The sequence below is a fragment of the Harpia harpyja genome, chromosome 5, assembly GCF_026419915.1.
Source record: "Harpia harpyja isolate bHarHar1 chromosome 5, bHarHar1 primary haplotype, whole genome shotgun sequence".
Classification (NCBI taxonomy): Eukaryota; Metazoa; Chordata; class Aves; order Accipitriformes; family Accipitridae; genus Harpia; species Harpia harpyja.
Window position 1 is genome coordinate 40,643,038 of NC_068944.1, and position 17,180 is coordinate 40,660,217.

Here is a 17,180-nt window from a genome sequence, read left to right on the forward strand (position 1 = left end):
ACTATGACCTCTTTGCAGCAGTCAGAAAAATTTCTCTGTCCCCAAACAAATTAAAGCATTAGAACGCAATTCACATGACAACAAACATTATACATGTAGCTCTCTCTTAATACTCGTATCATAATTTTTTTTAACTTAATTTGTCAAGTTCATAACTATCACTTGAAACTTGCTGACAAGGAACCTGATAACACATCATATCAAATTCCATTTTACAACTGTTTCCTTGGAAACACAGGCATAAAAATGGGCCATGCACAATGGAATGAAATCAAACAAATTAAAATAAACCTTAAAGAATTCCCACTAATCACAAACCCTTTGCTTTGCTAAAATTAGTGCAAAAACAGGGATAATGAGTCTTACAATAAGAGCATCATTAGCCCCACAATGCTATAGTCCCTACTTGTTTTGGCCCTGATCCATCAAATCACTTTAGCACGAATGTAACTTTAAATGCATGAGATATCCCAGTCAACAGCATGAGTCATGTGCTTAAGGTTATTCATGTACTTAAGAACTGCACAAGAGGTGGCTTTGTCTCCAGAGGCTCACTAGTTATTAGAGAGAGGATATATGTATACACACTGCAGGCTATACACACATCTGTGGAAGCCATGCTCAGGAATGATAACAACATATAAAACACTCAAGTCTTCATATACCATAAGTTATGACTTCCGATTATTTAAAATCGTGAGAAGATAACTGGATAAAGGTAGGAAGACATTAATTTTGAGCAATCTGTTTATATAGAGGTATAAATTTTATTTAACATAAAAATTGCATGCCAGTACAAAGAAGAAAAATGACTTTTTTTGTTGACCTTCTGGATTTTCTTCCATAGGTTTGAAGTGACTTTAGAGTAAGATTACAGATCATCTGATAAGAGAACTGTGCTGAGATTTACAGCTAGCTTGCTAAAATTTTCTTGCCCATTAAGGGGTTTTATTTTAATTGTCAAGCAAACCAACAGTTTTCCTCCTTTTTATTGTAATCATTATGATAAAGATGGGTATGTAGATTCTTGTGCTTGCATTCGAGATCTAGTGCATCAGATTTATATGGCAGGACTATCAAAATGCAGATATTATGCTGGCAAATGTATTCTTTCTCCCAGTAAAAGAGTTACCATGTACCAGATAGCATGTTAATTCTACCACTCCCTGGATAAAAAAGCAATTTGATTGAAGACTTTTCAGAATACCATTCTTTTTTTTCCTCTACATTTAGGTAAAAATGTCATGGATAAAGAAGGAATTTCCCTTGAGGAGTTTACTCCATATAGTACATCACACAATCTCTTCTGTCTTTCTGTAATACGTCTGGTACAAACAATGCACTACTGATAACAAAACCTAGTTATTACGTAGTATGTTCAAGGATTTCAGATCTCAAGGTGCTTTGCAAAGGAGTTACATATTACTGTCTCATTTCTACAGACAGGAACACTGATGTATAAAGAAACTCCTCATCAGAACTGGTTATTCCCCATAGATCTTAGATTTGCACTGAGGTATTTTAATTTCACAGATTTTTCAGGGATCTCACAGCATTCAGACTGTAATGGATGTCTTACTTGACGTAGGCACAGTAAAGAACTGATAAACCTTAAGCTTGTAAAGTGAAAGATACCTGATGTAAAGCTGAAAATGAGCATCAAATACTGTTGAAAATCAAGCCCCTTTAGTGTGAGCGCTTAAATTTCATAATACAAGTCTTGAGACATGCAGAGAAAATTCATAAACTACTTGAATGCTTGCTTTTTCTACCTTTTGTCTTTCCGCACTTAGAAAATTCATTTTTAAAGTACTCGACTAACACTCATGCAACTTTTTCCCAGAATTTTTGCCTCATTATCATTAATGTAGAGTATTTTAGCCACAATTTTATACTCATGAGATTTTATAAGCAGATATCATATGGTTGATATTTCTTTGATAGTATATATCTGACATTTCAGAGTTCAACCTCAGTTCCAACAGAGATTTTTCACGTATCTCTGGATGAAACCAAACCTTCATACCTGTAAAATCATGACTATTATTTTTTTCTTCTATCTTATCCATTCTTTGTGTTGGCAAGTTGACCCTTAAACTTTTGGGGCAAAAGCTACCTCCCACCAAATATTAGTAAAATGTCTGCTGGCTGTCATGACGTTTTCTTAAGACGAGTTAATGCATAAGAATTGAAGCTTAACATTTCAGAACTCCAGAGTGTCTCATTTTTTGCCTGTTGTTATGTTTACTTTCACTACAACAGCAGCCAGGCACAGGAAATCCAATTTCCAGAGCCTTAGGATAAATGATTGAAGGTGTAAAACCTCCCAAACTCTCTTGAAATTGAGTTATTTATAACCTATTCCCTTATTCCTATGTAGAGTGGTACTCACTAATAAATTATATGTTCCCAAATGTTTTTCACTGCTGTTTTCTTCCCATGGTTTCTGGCAAAATTTGTATGTATAAATGGAATACTGTGTGATTTTTTTTAAAGTTAGACTTAAACCAGGTAAACATAACATGAAGGAAACCATGAAATACCATTGCCTGTTGTCACTGTTGGCATAAATTCAAAGCGGCCAGGAAGGAATGCATGGGAAAGTGCTCTTCTTCACTGCCCTTGCTGTTAAGTGTCACTTGAATGTAGTTACAGTGTTTGCTAACTAAAGGCTTAGAACAGGATTTGGAACTCTGTTTTAATGGAAGTCAACAGGAACTCTTGCCAACTGTAGGGAGAATCCTGACAGTGCCCAGTTTCATTATCTCATAGGACCTAATTTTACTTAAGCTTCCATGGTCATTCTTGGGGATCTTCTATGAGCCAAGAGGATGTTATGTAACTCACACATTAGAGAAATACCTTTGTATTTCTTGGTATATTGGTTACTAGCAGGTGGAAACAGCAGGCAAACTGAGGACTCAACGCCTGGATTTAGTTTTAGCAGTTGCTAAAATAGGGGCACATGCTTCACTGAGGAATGTGTCTCTTCACGACTGCACGTGGCTATCACTGTATTATAGCAAAAGTTACTGGTAGTCAGAGATAATTTTGTTTTGAGATATGTGCCAAAATCAGTATGTATATGCTTGAAAATTTCTGGTACAGTGTCTGGAAAAGTATGAAATTTACCCCAATCAAATATAGGATTTAATATAGACCTGCCATCTCTTAGCAGGAACTAGAGGGTTTTTTTCTGGCATAGTGGCTTTGGGTCTCTTTCTAGCTATTGTCAAATTTTATCCCACATGGTTGTGCCAAATAAGTCAAATAAACAGTGTCACGAGGCTCTAAATGATGTTAGTAACTACATGCTGTGTACAGTAGGTCTCTGTAAACCTCATAAGGCCTTTTTGCCCCGGAAGTCCAACAGCCAAGGTCTTAGGGCTCCTGTTGCAGATTTCAGTCTTTTTTGGAGATTTACTGAGATTTCTGTTGGCCATCTTTCCTCACCTTGATTCTTCCTCTCCAGCTGAACTCATCAAATTTAGATATCAAGAGCATGTAACATTCCCTACCTGTGTGGGAGCTGCCTTTCACCTCCTGGTCCCAAAACAAACTGGTTTTCCAAATTCTCTGCAAATTCTGCAGGGTAATGATGTGGCTGCCCAAAATTTGCAGAAGGATCTCCAGTGTAGGATAAAACACTGTAGACCATCAGCAAAGAACTTCCTTTGTTTAATCCCACAACAAGACCCGAGACTTCTTGATATGACATGAAAGAGAACTGCAATCACTGTCTATGTAACACCATGAGAAACCTCACTATGCAAAATGTAGTTTGTATCAAATCAAAGCACCAAAATTACCCCCCCCTTTTTTTTAATAACCACTGCTTCTCACACCTCTTTTATTACTTAATCTCTTATCCCCTTTTTCTCTGTCTCATGGTCCTTAAGCATTTAGCTAGTCACACCTTAACGAGAGTGATGCATGGTAACTGACTAAGCAAGTCAAAAGTCCCTAAATTACCAAAGGAATGAAGTATTAAAATTAAATCTCCCTAAAGGTTGTTGATTTCTAATTTTATGTACAGAGAGGAGGGGTGGAGGGGAAGGTTTTGCTTTTCCCTTAATTCTGCCATATTGTCTGATTCACAGCCGGAGACAAACTGAAATGGCCATCTGGTTGATGTGCATACAAAAGGAGTGGTTTGCCAGACAAAGAAAGTACCTTTTATCATACAAAGCAATGCATCTCCTCTTATCAGACTTCCATTCTGTGGCTCTCGTAGAGCTGCAGGTAGGTAGGAGCAGACTCTGCATACCACCCAGATGTAGCAGCTGCTGTTAAAATAGTAATGCAAGTACATAACGGTCTGAGGGCTCTGTGGTACATTCATAACACAAAATATACCACAGTCATACTGAATATTTTCAGCTCCTGGTTTCTGATTTTAGATAGACTATTCTGAGTTCACTAATTTGCTCCCACCACAGGAGCAATTACAGGATTTTATGTTCAAATAACAGTACATGAACAATTAGAAATCAGGCTGAGACCACTGTGTAAATGGACCTTTCTAAATAGGGGTATGGGTTTTGTAGCTATTTAATACCATCCACAAATGTATCTGTCTACCTTTTGTGATGGTAATTCTGTGCCCACATGCACAAAAGAAAAAATTGCATGCAAAACACCCCCTTTTTGCCCATATCAACTTTTGCAGTCTTAATCCACACACCCAAATACTTGCAAGTGGCCACTCCATAGTAGTTTGATTTCATCCATATTTCAGTTCATACTGCTGATCCCGGCACATCCACCACTCAGACTATGTAAAATGTCCCAGAAATTTTAAAAGAAAAATTCATAGTAGAACATTATGATAGCCATTCCCCTTTCCTGGTGATAGCTGACCAGAGTAATGTGAGAAATTCATGTTAGTTCACACACATAAGATATCTGCTGTGTTTAGGAATTATTTTTTTCCCCTCTATGAGGTATTTTCATTAGATGAAAGACAGTCATATGTATGAAACACTGGCACTGTTTTTCGAAATCAGTCCTTTATTTCAATTTTCTCATCCTCTCTTCTCCATTGCAACCTCCTGCTCTTGATACTGGACTCTGTTGACCTCCTCTTAAGGGGGTACTTCACTGCCTTTGCTGTGATGATAACCATGGAAGTAGAACATCCTATTACCCCATAAAGCTGTCCAGGGAACTGGAATGGAAAATGCCCTGAACTGCCAATGGAAGCGACTCCACTCCTGAGAGTGGATTGCTCTATGCTGATATTCCCCTTCTCCTGATTTCCTTCCACTTTAAATGATTTCTTAAAAAGATTGAAGCAATATGTTTTTCTAACTAGAATGAGGGTCAATGAGATAAAGCAAGCAAACAAACCAAAGGAGGGTAAGGAGTGATCCCAGGTTTCTAGGCATAGCTGGGAAGTTCATTTCCTTGGTATGTGGCAGGCATGGTAATATTACTAAATGTTCCCCAGGCAACGTTGCTAGGCTCCAAATTCTGTATTTTTCTTCCAGAAAACAAAACATTTTCCTTTTTCAATCAACTATCCCCTCCATCAATGTATAACAAAATACCCACAGTACATGGTATAAAAGCTGTTTCATTTCAGACAGTGACAGTCATTGTATTTATGCTGTCGTGGTATAAGGTCATACTAAAACAAGGGACGATCAACTTAAATGTTGATCACAGAATATGGGAGTGTAATTGCAGCAAAAATATTCTAGATTGTACAGGTTCAATACATTATTTTGAAATAAATGTGCACAAAGGATGTCTTGAAAGATGTTACTGAATTGTAAGTGTCAGTCATGCAAGAAGTAGAGATTTAAAAGCAGTCTTTGTATTCACAGGTCCATGACACAGAGTCCTTATTTGGAATATGATAAAAGAACATTCAAGGACAAAAACGTTTCTGGCCCTAAATTTCCCTTCACTTCATTCAATTACTAGAAACCTATCCTTTTTTCCTCCTCATAATATATGACATCAAATTTCTATGCATTAAGTGAAACTTCCCTCCATTGGGGAAAGACCTCCAGATTTCTTAGCCATGCAGTGCTAAATTTCAATTGCGCCTAGCTTTTTCTCCATTGATCTAATGCACGTGTTTACTGAAATTTGCTGTGCATTATGTGACGTGCATTATGTCACCCACTAAACAAAAAGTAAAACCATTCATTATACTCAAAACAGTCTCTGAAGGTGATTTCACATTCATCTTCCCACACAGGAACCCATTCAGGCCTTTCCTCCAACAGGAGATAGAGTCCTTGCAGGGACCCTCTGAAGATCCCGGTGGAGGAAAACAAACTCGGTAAGGAGGGCTAGCCACAGTGTGGCTGTGGACGGAAGTTTGTCAACCAAATTACCTGATCTGGACTTTGCCCTCCTTACCAAAGGAGCGAAGCAGACTCCCTGCTACTCCCTTTGTGATCAGTGTGAGAAACAAACAGCAAATAAAATAGGAGTGAGGAGGTAGTGCAAGACAGAAAACTACCAGGGTTTAGCTACAACTTAGAGAGACCCCCAATTCAGTGTTGCTTGTGGCAAGTGCATTAATTCTTCGAAATACTTTAGTTTCAAAATCTTAGTGTCCAAATGCCTTAATGTCTCACCACACAGGTTGGTTGCCATAATAAAGATGTCAGATATTCAGATGTTTTGACAAGGTCCACACAAGAACCTCAAGCTTATAGTATTATATTTATTATTTTCACTGTTATATTAGCTCCATCTTGGAAACTGCACCGTAGGAAATGTTCATGCAATACTCAGATGTTTCCCTGCGGATGAACTGGACACCAGCAGCACAGTTAACCGTGAAAAAGTTCAACTCTGGGAGAAATTGCTCATATACCTGGTCTGCTGTGCTCCCTGGTACCACATTATGGGAAAAAGCAGTGCAAGACCTTGTAAACCCAAATCAAGCTTCTCAATAGAGAGAACAGAAACCCTCAGGAGCTCAGCTCTAAAACTCCGTCCTTGTTCTCCTAGCAGCACTTCTTGGTTTGTCAGATGGAGGTTTTGCCACTGCCTTTTCATCCGACTCCCAGAGTGCTGGAGTAGCAAAACACCATTCTGCCTGCTGAAAATGATGGGCTTACACTGGGCCATTTCTATCCCAGTCTCTTGGTGTCTGTACTGGTGAAAGGGAGCATAGCTCTTCTCCCATGCATGCAAAAAGTCACATTGGTAGAGAGGAACAGGTGTAGCTAGTACAAAGGCAACGTATTTATTTATTTTGCAGACATAAAATGTGCAACACAGGATGGTCAGCTATATGTGCAAAATCAGTCAGATGGAACAGGAACCTGGAGTTTAAAATGTGACCCATTCTCCACACCCAACTGAAAAATAAAACTTAAAAAATTGCCTTTGATAACACTGTGTTGTACAGAGAAGTAAATGCCAAGGGCTTATTCAAACCCCCTGAAGTTAATGAAAAGACTCACTGCCATTAACAGACTTTGAACCAGGCCAAAGGACTTTCTAGAATATTTCACGAGTAACGAAGCTAAAAAGGAGTAGCTGGAAAGGCTAAGGGCGACAGGGACGTTTTAAAATGTGGTGGTAGAAAACCAAACATGCAAGCAAGCAAACCAAGAAAGACAGTGACCATCTGCCACACCGAGTGGGGATGCAGCCGCTGATCCACTTCTCGTATCGAAGCAGACCCGCCGTGGGTCCCAGGAAGATCTCAGGGCAGGATCCTGCGGGCGGGAGGAAGGCTGCCCTTCTCTTCCTCTGTCACCTCTCAGCGTGTCCTTCTTGCTTCAGCCTGGCAACAGGGCTTCAGCCTGGAAGCCTTCATGTGCAAGTTTGAAAACAGTGACAAGCACATTACTCTAGCTTCCCTTAAAAAAGGAGTTGACCAAGCTAAGGACACAGTAAAAAATAAGTACAAAAAGTAGAAAGAATTAGGAGAAAAAAAAAAAAAACAAAAAAAGGAATGGATATGTTTCTTCACCACCACATTCAGGGAAGTTCACCTAGTCCCTTGGCTGCTCACGCAGTTGCACAAATAACAGAAAACCTCTGGTAGGTACCTCCCTGCCTGCTCGAGGGTGGAAATTCGGCATTTGGGTTGCTGGTGGTGTGGGTGGAGGTGGAGGAGCCGGATTGCCAGGGAGAAGCTGAGTGCTTCAGGGGGTCTGGCCCGGGCTGGCTGATCCTGTAAGGTGCTGAGCCACCTTGTCAAGGGTGTTGGGAACCTTTCAGGATCAGGCCCTTGATGCCTATACTTGATAAACAGCTGTGGCAAAAAGGCTATACTAAGATATTCATCCAAAAACGGGGAGACAAAAATCACTATAATTAGCAGTAGATGTGGAATTTTTAGCATAAATGGGAAAACCCAGCATTTAATATGTAGCGCAAGGTTCATTTGCAGCCATATAATTGCTGTCAGCTAATGCCTGATAAACCCTGCCTAAATTGGAATTTTATTATATCTATTTTATTATATATCTATATTTATTCCGACAAAAGTTGGACAAACTTGCCCAAAAGACTAGGGGTCCATTTTATGTGCTTGGGTGTCCAAGCACCTGCCAGCTGTTTGTCCCTTGAATTGAGGACATCATGTTTTCAATTTCCTTCAATAAAGCTATGAATCTGGCAATTTGCTGGCCTGCTTCAGCTAAACAGAAAGGACAATTTGAGAAAGATCATAGTTCAGGCTCAGTCAGACGGAAACGATTGAAAACAGAGAGCTGGCCGCTATGTTTCCCCAATGCAGCTTGCTGTCGCAGTTTGACTGACAAACTGACTTTTTTGAGGTGCTCATGCCCATTTCAGTCAGAGTTTATTGAAGGTGATTTTGATCTTCTCCATGAGGCCACAGCAGCGGCCATGCCATCTGTCACCTTGATTGCATCGTGGATTCTCTGGAGAGAGTGCGATGGCTCCTGATCATTTACAGATTGTGCTGCTTTCGCCTCCATAAGGACCACATGCACAGAGCCAGATGGTGAACATACACGCTTATTATAAGTCTTTATCTCTGTGCAGGAAGGAGAGGCACCATTAGATCTCCCTCAGGAGCTCCGCTCCTCTCTACCATCATGCTGCTCTTCAGCAAATACAGTCTTCTTCAGCTGTCATCAACCTACCTCTGAAAATTAAAAAAATAAACAATAATTCCATCAGCGCAGGCACGAGATGTACAGACATCGCCACAAAGCAGCCCCCCCCTCCCCGGCACACACATACGCTCGGGCTCCCGCGACTGTCAGCGTTAGGTGGAAACAAGTTTGTTCGCGAAAAGACAGTTAATGTGCAATTAGGAGAGACTTCTTTGTGAAAATAAAGCAATGCCATCCTGGTTGTTCTTGGCACGTTTTTAATTCAGCGCGTTCTTTCTTTAAAGCAAAGCCTGAGCGCGCAATTGCTGTTTTTCCAAAGGCAGCTTTGTGTTTGTGTCTGTGTTTCTCCTGTCGGAGAGCGGTGATGGGGTGCTGGTTGCCACGGGTTGCGTGGCTGAAATCCGGCTGCCGGGGCTGGGGGAAGAGGAACTGGCCACGGGGAGCCGCGCCGTGGCTGAGGCCGGCTGGGAGACGGAGTGGGGCAGCTGCCGGAGAAACGATGGCAAACGCTGAGCGTATCAGTGGACTGCTGTAAATAGGTTTGTTGAATCCTCTCGGCAAAGAGCGACTGGAGGACCGCTCTTTGCCGAGAGAGAAGGGAGCATCGGCAGCCTGCATGTAGCACAGACGCTCACCTCGACTCGTTTAATACATGTACCGCACGCATGACCCCGGGTACAGGCTGCCAGATTGCACAGTTTGAGCGTTTCTCTCCGAGAGTTCAGTTTTCTTTTTGCAGTTTCTGCATAACAAACACTTAATTGCTGGTAACATGGTTTTTCCTTGTTAGCCGCTATGTTCCCACTAAGCTGCAGTTCCTCCCTTAAAGAGCTGTAATTATTAAATCTTAAAATCTTAGCAGAAGAACCATCGCAGACACACATTTCTGGGCTTTGCCAAGCACAGAGCATCCTTCAGAGTGAAAACCTGGCCTACTTCCAACTACAGTGTCTTTCCTGAAGCACATGGAGATTAATTTGTTTGTTTCTTTCTTTCTTAAAGTGCTTCTTTTCTGAGGACTGGATGTCAGGGAGATACGATTCAGACACGAGACCGACACCTTCCGAAATGCTAAGGGAACTTGTTAAGGTCACTATCCCAGGAATGGAAAAAACCCCAGGAAAATGAAAAAAATGTGTTAAGAAAGGAAAGAACGTTCAGGGGTTTTGTTAAGAAGAGGGTGATAGATTAAGGTAGCATCAGTTATGTTGATTTTTCCTTGCTCTTTTTCTCTACATGTAAAAACAGGGCTCATATGTTGTCTATAATTTCCCTTTATTAATTATTGGTAGAAATACCACATTTGTTACGTAACTTCTGCTACTGGAAAACCTCGGTTTCAATATCCTAAGATTCCGCCCCACTTTTCCCTTTATTCAAATCATGTGGAAGAGAAATGCATGTTTTCTTAAAAAATACTACATTTCTCCACAGGTAAAACCAGGTTTAAATTCTAGCTTTGACAGCTCTCACAGATGACAGCAAATCTTTTTTTTTTTTTTTCTACTCTGGCATAACTTACTTTATCAAAGAGCACCTTCCAATTTTCTCACAAAGCATTTAATATTTTACAGAGTCCTTCCCCACACTTTATGTTTCAGATCCTGGATGGTGTGGCATCAAAAGGAAAAAAAAAGAAAAAAAGAACTTCTCCCCACAAAGTAAAAACAAGTTTTCAAATGTGAAATTAAATAAGGAAAAACACACATATGTTTACTGTATACCAATATCACGAGCTTATAGGACGACATTGTGTTAATCATCTTATAGTTTTGTGTAGGCTACTAGCTGATGTTGGTGTTATATTTTGTGAGTTTGTAATTATATATAAGGTCTCTAAGTGGTATTGCAAGTGCAGTACGTAGAAAAATCCTTGTGATAAAAGGCAATTTTTTCTGCCCTCTTTTGTCATGGTCTGTCCACCCCTCGTATCCCTTCCCAAATTAGGCTAGCATGTGGCTATCATGTATCCCCTCTGTGGATAGAATTATATATTGTGTTCAAAATCTCTGATTAATCTGATTAAGCTAGTGAGTGACTAATCCTTTAATCTCTTTGAGAGTACTGTTATGTCTGCTGTGTGTCAGATTCGTAACTAGTAATCAGTTAAGTAAATGCTAAAAGTTAAGCAAAAACTATTTTGGACCCACTTTAGCATCTGCTTTTGGTTAGTGACTTTTATAGTTAAAATTGTATGGAGAACATGAGTGAAAATAAGAAATTGCCAGTGGCGGCAATTCTGCTGCTGCAAGCCTATCAGTTGCCAAGGACCAACTTGCTGCTGCTCCCCTATTCTTCAGTGATTTAATTATAAATGAACAGGTAACTTTCCCTTTGCTTTGTTTCTTGTACTCTGGAAAGCAAACATGAAACATGCTTTCTGTGTATAATTCAGAAAGGAAGTTCTGTTGCCAATTAATTTTCAACTGTTTACTTTACCTTTTCTTTTCATTAGAGTCAGAAATCATTGCACAACCTTTACCTGAGCAAACACAGACACATTTAAAAAGCTGTACTAAAAGAAAAAAAAAAAAAGTGTTTTACCTTAATAAAAGGAGACTGTGTGGAAGGAGATTTGGGGCAAGGGAAGGAAAATGTGCAATCTTTGTAGAAAAAAAAATGTGTAGACCTATTGCTGGCAGATGTAAAAGCATCAAGTCAATATGGTAACAAGGATCAATATGCCCTCAGGCAAGATATGACTATGACAATGCTGAATGCATGTATAAATTTACCACTCCAGCTAGCTGCCTAGGAATAAAATAAATGCAAAGCAACTGTGCAAAGAGGAGAAAATCTTGAACCTGGTATCCAGCTCACAGAGCTGGCCAGGACACCAGGAGACATTCAGAGGGGCCCAGTGGGAATACCTCCAGAGGAGCCGGCCCTTAGCACTGTCCTTCCTGCTGCCATCCATGTGGCCTCAGGTCCATGTTCCCCACAATAGTACCCATGGGGGATGCACAAGGTATGTTCAGCCTGAGTTCCATGGCGGGTACCCATCGCCAAACTGTTTTTTTCCTGGTATTTTATATATTTGCAAATTATTTCATCCAGACCAGCCTTTACTCCCAGACTAGCCACCTGATTGAAGAGGGGGGGATGCTCCTGCGTCGCGGAGGCAGCAGAATCTTTCCTGAATGGCTCTTTTCAGGCATTCTCTTTGGGGGTGGGAGGTGGGGAGCGGAGCACTGATGGGCAAGTGAGGATTGGCAGAGTAAAACCTGGGGTGAAATGACCAGGTTTGCTCACTTTGTAGGGTATGTCAGCCAGGCCTGTCCAAAACTCAAAAGGCTGCAGAAACACTAGATTTCTATAAACCCATCTATTTAGTGACTTTTCAAGGAAACTTTGGATAAAGAACATCCATTAATTATAGTCTCGCACACAAACAAAACATTGTAGCACTAGAGGTCTTTTATCCTTTTTTTTTTTAAAGAATATCTTTAAATGTGCTTATTTTACCTTGACAAAAAAGAGAGTGAGTCAGGCAGACATGAGAAATATCTAAGTAACAAGGAATACAAGCACAATAGATTTTAGGCCAGATTCCTCTTTGGATGCACAAGCTGGTCTCCCACGGATTTCTATGACAGCCACATTGACAGCAGTGGGAATCAGGCGTACTCATCCAAGGGCATAATTTGGCCCATAATGTATGAGGTTTGTCCAGCTTGTGAAAGCAGCAAGCAGTGTATTACAAACACTGCCTCTGTGCAGCTTACTGGGGGTTTAAATCCTCAGTGGCATTTTCTGTGCCTCTAAAATGCATTTGATAAAAATAGCAGAGGCTGCTTGAATCAATACCTGTTGAAAGAACAGACCTGCTAAAAGAATTAAAATTTGTTGCAACAAGGTTATCCATTTAACAGGTTTCTACTTGAATAACCAAACAATCCTCATTTTATAGCCTAGCTAAAGCCATGGTGCATCCGCTGGAGAAAGTCTGATATTTTCCATCCCTGCTTCTTAAGCCTGTCTTTGCAAATGCTTTCCACCCCTGCTTGCAGCAATTTCTTTTTACCCGGACAATGGTAATGGCTTATGTAATTATGACTTTGTACATGAGCTGAACTCCCTATGGATGTTTAGACTCTTATTATCTTTAACCTCATCCACCTCTGTCAGTGAACTCTCACCTTGGCGGCTTGGTGGGGGGATCAGCTGGTGGCTGAGAGGAGAGCAGGGTGGTTCCTGACGGGCAGTTCGTTAACCCTTATGGGGTATGACTGGGAAGGAAGGGAAGGAAGGCAGAGGTCCTTTCTCTCCACTTCTGCCCAGGTGACTGGCATCACTAGAAGCTGTTTGCAGCCACCTCTGAGAAGGCAGTCCATTCAAATGTGGGCTTAGAGGTCAAGCTCGCGAGGCTGTGGTTTCGCTTTGCTAAGAGATCTCATGTACTGCTCGGGAGATTTTGATGAGCTTTTTTTTTTTTTTCCTTTGAAGAGTTTACTATTCATTTTTCATTGTTGTGGTTTTGCAGCTCCCATAAAATTAATTCCTACTCTCTTCCTTGCCCAGATGCACCAGAAAAGAGATTCAGGAACCTGTTGCTAGTATAAACTGCTTACCCCAGGATGCTATTCGCCTTCTGCTTCGCCCCCTTCTTTCCCTCACATATCCCTTCAACCTGTATCACTAAGTGTAGTGGTAGAAGAAAATGACGTTCCCATAGGGCAGAGGTATGGCTAAAAATATGGTCTGGGAAACTGGTGAACTCAGCACAGCCTGGTCCTTGCAACAGGCAAGGAAAAGGGCTGTCACTTAGGAGGGACTGCTGGTCTGAGCTGAAAAGTCAATGAGAAAAAGTAGGTCTGGGTCTAAGTAAAACATTGTTTAAAGCTATTAAATGAAAACCCATTGAAAATTTTTCAAGCCCTGCTGAAGCTTTTTGCTTGACAGCTATATGTTTAATTTCATTCTGAGGTTCATCAATCTTTTTAAAATAATTTTCCCCTTCTTACAGCTGTATCACCTGTTATATGAAAAATGAAAGTCAAAGCAGAAATGTTACAGTGAAAGTTTTCGAAATCTTCTAATCCCCCACCTCTTCCAAACAACAAAAAACGAGTCACCAAATTCCACCCAGCACCACGAATCATTTCAGTCCACCTGAAACAACCTGCTTTGCTCGTTCACTCTCCACAGAGAAGTGTCTGGTTCTGCCGTGAGCCCAGTGGAAGGTGGAGGGGACCCTGCCAGGGCACTTCCCTGGGCACCAGCAGCACCTGGACCTTGCTGCTGGAGCCAGCTCTCCTGCCGCTCTCTCACAACCGTGCCCCAAAACAACTGAATAGTGCCTGTGCCTGCTCCCCAGGATGGGCAAGGTCTTGGTTCATTCCTTTTTGTTTTCCTCCCTCAGGGGGGTGACTCCTGCCCACGGTGGGTCACCCCTGCCCAGCATCAGCACGTACTGGGGGTACCGCCAACAGCCTCCAGTCTTGGCAGTACCTTGAGAAAAGAGTGAGGAAAAGGGCAAGGAAAAACAATGACAACAAGGGGCTCATTACTGGATATGAGTGAACTTACTATTACTTACCTCAGAAATTGAACAACCACAGGAGGTGTGATAAACCATCTGTAAAATTTTTGAGAATTAATTTGAGATCTCGGTCCAGTTTCTTCTTGCCATATTAAACTCTGAGCTAAGCGGAGGTTTTCTTTCCTAGGAAAAAGCACCAAGACTGAAACATGGCTAGGATTTCACCAATGTATGTCTTCATCGAGATGAGCAATCAAGATCCAAAGTCAATAAAGAACTTGCTGTTTTTTTCTTTGGACATTACTGAGCTTTGGATTTTGTGTATGTCACCAGAAAATTAAATCAACAAAAGCAGTACAGCCTGCATCATGTTTTCACACTGTTAAGGATATAAATGACCTCTCTGTATGAGAATCACATGTTAATACACTTTTTGGTAGTCTAAATATCTCCTTTTTTGTCTAAAGCAAAACCAAGTCAACTACAGCAACAGCAAGAATGAAGTAAATGAAATTAAACTGTAATGACAATATTGACCCGTTTGAGTATTATTAGAGAAAACCTCCTAGATCAATTAAAAAAACACACTTCAGTGCCCCATACAAAATGAGGAAATCAGATTATGCCTTGCTCCCTTAATCTAGCATCCAATCTACTTAAATTTTTTCACTATGAAATTTTTCACTATTTTTCTTCTCTATCTACCTCTATGCAATTCCAACACTGCACTGCACTGGATTCCTCTTGTCCTCTTATTCAAGAATGAAGTATGCATACTAGTTTTACATGAATATGTAGAGATGGCTTGACAAACCGTTTTGGGATGAACACAGATGCAGTGCATATATCATTGTTCTTTACGGTGGAATTAATGGTCATGTCTTTAGATTTGCTTTATACATCCCAATCTCTGATGGGATTAAATGCCATTAGGTTTGTTTTCTTACAGCAGAAATTCTACTTTAATTAACAGAAAGGTCTGTGGTTGTATTTCTCAGAGCTTCTCACCCCAGCAGGATCTTCCTTCTGAAGCACTCATCATTTTCACCTGCCTTTCCTTTTCAAAGTTAGCAGCTGTGGTTCTTCTGTACTGAACACTAGTTGGGTACAAGAGCACTGAGGGGTGAGCAATAACTGCAATAGCTAGTGCTGATACGTGGTGTCCATATGGACAGTATAACTTAACATTAAGACCATTCTTTACTGAGTTTGATCCTGGCCCCATGAGTCAAACTCTAGCTGTCAGGGGACTTGTTGTAAGTAATGGTCATTTGTGTTTCATAATTATCTTGAATAAACACAATTAGTTCCACATTCTGCTGTTTTCTTCCTAAGGCATCTGTAAACATTCTGTACTATTTTAGCAAATGGCTTTTGGCGATCATTAAAAAAAAAACCCAAAGCAAAATGGTTCTCAGTGGATCCTTTTAATTTATTCTAAGGAGCATGCCCAGAGGAGTAATGAGACCTACTAGACAGTAATGGCAAAGGGATATTATCTTTCACTTAGTTAACCATCGTAACCCACTTTGAAGTATCTCAAATCACAGTCCCCATGTGGTTAAATTAGAACATAGACTCAAGAGTTTTCACTTCAGGATTTCTCCCATAAGCCAACCTAATGCATTTGGTATAGAAATAATGTAGGCATCCTACTTCCATTCTCCCATTAAAAAGGATATCCAACAAAGCTAGCCGAAAGTGTTACTAAAACAAAAAAGGAGTGTAGGAATTTTTGACAGCACCAGGCATGCAAAAATCTGTTCTTTTCTCAAGGCTGTTGAACCTTTGTAGCCTTTGGGCACTGGTCAATTTACTTGTCTTCTCTGTGCCCCATTTATTCTGCCTGAGACGAGGACAGATAGCATTTGCCTGCTTTTGTAATTCTCTTTAGATTGAAAGCACTACAAATTTGTACTAATACCATCCCCTATATAATACTGGCACCAAGTTTACATGCAGTTAAGATAATAGAATAATATTTCCTCAAGGTAATGGACTTTTCTTTTAGATTGTACATTAGGAAAACAGAAAATCAGTAGTCTCAGCCCATTAAAAATAAAAGAAACCTTGCAAAGAAGCTTATTGAATGAGGAGGAAGAAGCACTGCAGTCCTTGTTCTAGTAAACAGGCAGTTAAAACTGGGAGGAAAGTGTCAATTGGTAAAATTAGCTAAAAAAGTTACTCTGAGTTTTTGCCCTACATTTGGACTATCAAAACTGAGGCAAACTTTTCAAAGCAAATTGCTGAGGATTGCCAAGTTAACAAGCTGTTCTGTGCTGCAAGGGACATATTTATGGACATACTTTCAACAAGACGTACCTAGTGCTACCAAGCTGTGCTGTACTAAAGAGCAGTAAGTATCAGATAAACTGATTTTTTTTTTTTTAATAAAGGATTTCACACATGAGAATGATTAAACACAGCTCAAATATTCAGAAGTGTACAAACTAGCTCTCCCCCTCAAACCCACTCCTCTTTTCTGCTACAATAGTGTCTAAACAAAGTAAGAAAAGCCAGGAAATTCAAAGATAAGAAGGTTACTATACAGAATTCTATAATCCATGCACTTGTGAAGAAGACACTGTGAAGTTAATTATGGATGAGTACTAGGTCTTCTGTAGTAATTCTTACTT

The 17,180-nt window shown here is 40.3% G+C and overlaps 1 long non-coding RNA gene across 1 annotated transcript; it reads left to right on the forward strand.

Annotated features, from left to right (window-relative positions):
- The first annotated feature begins 503 nt into the window (after positions 1-503).
- Positions 504-15,933, forward strand: LOC128142503 (uncharacterized). The gene is made up of 3 exons (XR_008235425.1): positions 504-718; positions 14,211-14,389; positions 14,732-15,933. It is a non-coding gene; the product is annotated as an uncharacterized LOC128142503 (long non-coding RNA).
- The last annotated feature ends 1,247 nt before the right edge of the window (positions 15,934-17,180 follow it).